We start from the raw sequence: 6,023 nt of genomic DNA on the forward strand, positions 1-6,023 counted from the left end.
GTGCATGATTTCTAACGAGATGGCTATTGCAATTGTTATTAATACATTTATTTCTCTTTAGTAATTAATATGTCTTTTTTCCTCCTTTAACTACTTTAAAGATTTTCTCTTTATTTTGTGTTTTCAGAGGTTGAATTTTGATATGTATACATCTGACTTGGGTATTTATCTTGGTTGGTAGTTTGATATATGCCATGAATTTTGGAAATTCTTAGCCATTATCCCTTAAAATATTTATTCTATCCCATTCTCTGTCTTTTTTCCTTCTGGAGTTGTAATTGCACATCTATTAGACCATTTGTTGTCTTACAGTTCTTGGATACTATACACTGTTTTTATTTTTAAATGTTTTTTTCTTTGTTCAGTTTGTATATTTTTCAAATTTGCTGATTAAGCTTTGTTAAGTCTACCGAAGAGTCTGTCAGTAACAGTCTTGATCTCTATTACTGTGTTTGTATTTCTAGTCTCTCATTTTTTTTTCCTTATAGTTTCCCTTTCTGCTGAAATGATTCATTTGACAATGAGTATTGTCTGCTTTTTCCACCAGAGCCTTTGCTGTATTTTTCATAGTTATTTTAAATTCCCTATCTGATAGTCCCAATATCAATGTCATATGTGAGTCTGGTTCTCTTAATTGTTTTGTCTCTTGGCATTGTGGGTTCTTTCTCTTGCTTGTTTGAATATCATGTAAGTGGTATTATTACATAAGTGGTATTATTATTTTTTAAATAGGGGAGATAGGGAAGAAGGATCTACGCAGGGCTCCATGGCCTTCCGGCACAGCTGCTCTTGCCTTCCCCTAAGCCTGTACCGTGAGGACTGCTTCTCAGGACTCCTGTCATAATTTTTGTGTGAGTACCCCTTGAAATCTGTTGAAAGAGGGGTGTGAAGTCCCCTTTATTTGCAGCCTTTAGAGCTCCAAATTCTGTCGCCATCCAGGGCTTAACCTCCACCAATACAAATCTAGGTGAATTCTTCTTCAGTTCAGTTCAGCTCAGTCGCTCAGTTGAGTCCGACTCTTTGCGACCCCATAAATTGCAGCACCCCAGGCCTCCCTGTCCATCACCAACTCCTGGAGTTCACTCAAACGTCCATCGAGTCGGTGATGCCATCCAGCCATCTCATCCTCTGTCATCCCCTTCTCCTCCTGCCCCCAATCCCTCCCAGCATCAGAGTCTTTTCCAAGAGTCAACTCTTTGCATGAGGTGGCCAAAGTACTGAAGTTTCAGCTTTAGCATCATTCCTTCCAAAGAACACCCAGAACTGATCTCCTTTAGAATGAACTATTTGGATCTCCTTGCAGTCCAAGGGACTCTCAAGAGTCTTCTCCAACATCACAGTTCAAAAGCATCAATTCTTCGGCGTCAGCTTTCTTTACAGTCCAACTCTCCCATCCATACATGGTATTCAAATGCCCCAAGTAAACAAATGCTTGCATTTCCCACCTCCCTGTAGGCATTTGCCTCTCAGATTTGGGGCTAGTTGACATTTCTTCAACTTTAGCTCTTTGATTGGTTCAGGAAAGGTCATTGACTTGCAGTTTGTTGAATGTTTTTTTTCAATTGTAAGGTCTTTTTCCAGCTATTAATACCCAAGTAGAAACCAGAAACCCCAAACTTACTCCTTCTTTTTATCCCGCTCACCCCCACCCCCATATCTCTACTGGTAGGATGACTCTTTGTCCTGGTTTACACCAGTATAGTCCCCCTTTCACTCAAGAGTTTTCTTCATTTGAATGGTAAATTGTGTGATCACCCTGTCCTTGAAAATATTACATAATGAGATTTCACTGGGAACATATGTTGACTTTTGATGAATTTGTTTATCTTGGATAAAAATCAAATATTGAAGGTCATTTTGGCTATATTCAAAAGGACATGGAGAGAAAAGGTGTAAATGAAAGATGCATCAATCAAATCCAATGTGTAGACTTTGTTTGGGTCCTGTTTTAGCCCAAAATAATTATTTTTACACAATCAGGAGCATTTGAACATGGACTTAGGTATTAGACATTATAAAAATATTGTTATTTGGTTAAGTATTACAAAGACATTATAGTTATTTTTTAAAAATATTATTTGTTATAAATTCTGATGTATTTGGAGGTGAATTATGATAGTAGGAATTTATTTTAAAATGCTCAAAAATAAAACTGAAGGTGAAGGGAGAGAGAAATTTGATAGGTAAAAACAAGAATGACAAAATATTGATAATTACTGAAGCTAGATAATAGGTAATTATTTTATCTCATCTTTATTGTAGTTTTTGTCAACTTTCATAATAAATACTTTAAAAAAGAGGAGCAGAAATATAATCAAGAATCTCTTTTTTTTGAAGGTAATTATTCCAAAATTGGGCTTCCCTGGTGGCTCAGATGGTAAAGCGTCTGCCTGCAATGCAGGAGACCTGAGTTCATTCCCTGGGTCAGGAAGATCCCCTGGAGAAGGAAATGGCAACCCACTCTAGTACTCTTGCCTGGAAAATTTCCATGGACTGAGAAGCCTGGTAGGCTACAGTCCATAGGGTCGCAAAGAGTCAGACATGACTGAGAGACTTCACTTTCTTTCATACTTTCTATCCTAAAATTTAAAGTGGTAAAGGTGAAGTTTTCCTGTGGCCGATCAGAGGTCAGGCAACCCTGCCTTATATCTCATTTGAAAGCTTCCTGTGCTTCAGTGGGTATTCAGGTAATCAGATAATATGTTATATTACAGGTATGCTGCTGTTGCTGCTGCTGCTAAGTCGCTTCAGTCATATCTGACTCTGTGCGACCCCATAGATGGCAGCCCACCAGGCTCCCCCATCCCTGGGATTCTCCAGGCAAGGACACTGGAGTGAGTTGCCATTTCCTTCTCCAGTGCAGGAAAGTGAAAAGTGAAAGTGAAGTCACTCAGTCGTGTCCGACTCTTCGAGACCCCATGGACTGCAGCCTACCAGGCTCCTCCATCCTTGGGATTTTCCAGGCAAGAGTACTGGAGTGATATTACAGGTATAGGGAGGGGGGAAAAAAGAGGTGAAATGCCATGGTTTTAATGTAGTTCAGTCCTGCAGACCTACACTGGACCCAGAGGAGGGAATGAACCTTGCAGGTATCTTATTAATCCTGGTTCAATTTTGTGTGTCTATTTTGTGCAAACTTGAGCTTCCCTCGTGGCTCAGACGGTAAAGAATCCTCCTACAATATGGGAGACCTGGGTTTGATCTCTAGGTTGGGAAGAGCTCCTGGAGAAGGAAACAGCTACTCATTGCAGTATTCTGGCCCGGAGAATTCCATGGACAGAGGAGCCCGCTGGCAGGCCAAATCCATGGGGTTGCAAAGAGGCGGACACAACTGAGCGACTTTCACTTCACTTCGTGTAAGCTTACCTTAGAAGGGGTATGATTTGCTTTGCTTTCCTTTTATCCAGTTTCTCAATGTTGCTCTATTCTCCCCTGTTTTCATAATATGGAGAGACAAATGCCTTGGGAAGGGGATATCAAGGCTATAAACTCCATGGGGGCAAGGACTATTTACTGCTTTGAACTAGGTATACCTAGTACCATTACTGTACATGAAAAGCATTTAATAAGCAATGGGTGATTTATGCCAGCTTCATTTAAAATGAAAACAACATTGTGCAGTTGCATATAGACCACCTTTCTTTCAAATATATTTATGGAAATGATTAGGAGAGGACAGTAATTCTCTCTTCCCCTGTAAAAGTCCTTAGCTCTAGTTCAGCCAAGAAATCAAGAGACTGTAATATCCTGTCTATAGAAAGCTGAAATGACAGGTACCCTTAAATAAACAGGTGTAATTAATCATGGTGCTACTTGTTTTGATGAGCATGTGAGAGTGACAAGTTAATAATAAATCTCCAGCTCCTACAGGGGAGGCGGCTAAGGAGATGCTGTGGTTTAATTTACATCTTTGGAAGGCACCAAAGATTTAATAATCTCCCTGCCTTATATATCAAACTAACACCCCTGAGGCAGAAAAGCAAACCATTTTTAACTGTTAATTTGAGAAGCAATAAAATCTTATCTTAGGTCAAAAATAAATTGAGTTTCTGGTGGTCTCAATGGACCCTTAGGATGTGTGATTTATTCAGATTCTAAAACCACTCAGGACCCCTGGGGATCTGGGTTGCAAAACCAGGCAAGCTGGGAACATTATGGGTGATTGCCAGTCCAGTCAGAAGATCAGACCGAAGGCAGTGACTGATTTTACCTTAGATTTACCCCATAATTTATTTTACCTTCTGTGTCAGCTACAAATAGATTATGGAATACAAACCTTTGTGAATTTGAGATTCAGTTCTAAACGATTGCTTTAGCTCTGTTTATGTTAATTGTCGTATATTGTATAGTCACTCAGTCATGTCCAACTCTTTGTGACCCCATGGACTATTGCCTGCCAGGCTCCTCTGTCCGTGGGATTCTCCGGCAGGAATACTGGAGTGGGTTGCCATTTCCTTCTCCAAGGGATCTTCCCGACCCAGGGATTGAACCCAGGTCACCTGCATTACAGGTGGATTCTTTACCGTCTGAGCCACCAGGGAAACCCTCGCTTATGTTAATACTTGTTCTTAAAAGCTCAAAAACTGTTTTGAGATTTTTTACTGAGTGTAGGATTTTAACCTGACTAGAGAAACTGGGATACAGGAAGGGAAAATAATCCTTCATGGCACAATGAATCACTTGTGAAGCCTCAAGTGTTCAGACTTCCAGCTCTTTGTTTCTAAAGGAGCTAAACTATGGGGTACATTGAATTTATTAATGTGGAAAACCGCCTCCTTACAATACCAGTAGAGAAGATGCCGTCTTCCTTGTTTAAAGAATGGGCTAGAGCTAGTTGAGGATCCCAAGAGAGACGCAGAAACAATTTAGAAATAACTTGAGTCACCTACTCCCTGCCTGAAGGGAGCCAGACTCTTGGTCTTTGGGGAGCCACCCAAATTGACTGAGGGAAGATGGAGGAAAATTCCCTGGATCCCTGCAGGGTTAATTTATTCAAAAAGGAAATTGAAAAATACTCAACATGCAAAAGTCTTGTGAAGAAAATAAAGGAAAACCACAGAACATGCCACAGGCTGAGGAAGACCGCCCTTTGGAAGCTGTACCACAGGAGGCAGAAAGAAATCCTCAACCTTCTGAAGAAGGTGTAAGCCAGGAAGCAGAAGGAAACCTTAGAGGAGGGCTGACTCAGCCTGGTTAGGGGTATAAAGAGGACGGTCCTGTTAAGCATTGAGACCCTGAAGAAATGATAAGAGAAACAGATGAGTTGGAAAGACTTAGGGAAGAAATAAGAAGAACAAGAAGCAAGTTTGTGATGATGCATTGGAAGCAAGGACATCATGCAGCCGTCCTTATCCCACGTGCTTTAGGCCTTGGATTCTTTTTTTGTCCAATATTAAAATCTGGCCCCTGCTTTCTGTTAGCATTTCCTGATGTATCTTTGACTTTTGCTTTATTTTTAATCATCTGGTGGAGTTTTGTTTTAGGTAGTTTTCCTTGTTATCAGCATCTACACTTTGTATTTTGACACATTCTCTAGGTCTATTTTTCGACTGGGAAATTTCACACATATGCATGAAAATATGTTCATTCCAACATAGCAGGTTACAAAGCAGCATGTTCAGCAGCATATTCAGGTATATTCACATACCTGAATGGTCTAGTGGTTTTTCTCCACTTTCTTCAATTTAAGTCTGAATTTGGCAATAAGGAATTCATGATTTGAGCCCAGTCTATTTTTGCTGACTGTATAGAGCTTCTCCATCTTGGGCTGCAAAGGATATAATCAATCTGATTTCGGTGTTGACCATCTGGTGATGTCCATGTGTAGAGTCTTCTCTTGTGTTGTTAGAAGAAGGTGTTTGCTATGACCAGTGCGTTCTCTTGGCAGAACTCTATTAGCCTTTGCCCTGCTTCATTCTGTACTCCAAGGCCAAACTTGCCTGTTATTCCAGGTGTTTCTTGACTTCCTACTTTTGCATTCCAGTCCCCTATAACAAAAAGGACATATTTTTTGTGTGTAAGTT

General features: G+C 40.2%; 1 pseudogene; it reads left to right on the top strand.

Moving 5' to 3' along the window:
- Positions 1-4,915: 4,915 nt before the first annotated feature.
- LOC138419515 (transcription elongation factor A protein-like 8) lies at positions 4,916-5,430 on the top strand (annotated as a pseudogene).
- The last annotated feature ends 593 nt before the right edge of the window (positions 5,431-6,023 follow it).

Source organism: Ovis canadensis, chromosome 14 (assembly GCF_042477335.2).
Source record: "Ovis canadensis isolate MfBH-ARS-UI-01 breed Bighorn chromosome 14, ARS-UI_OviCan_v2, whole genome shotgun sequence".
In the NCBI taxonomy this organism is placed as follows: Eukaryota; Metazoa; Chordata; class Mammalia; order Artiodactyla; family Bovidae; genus Ovis; species Ovis canadensis.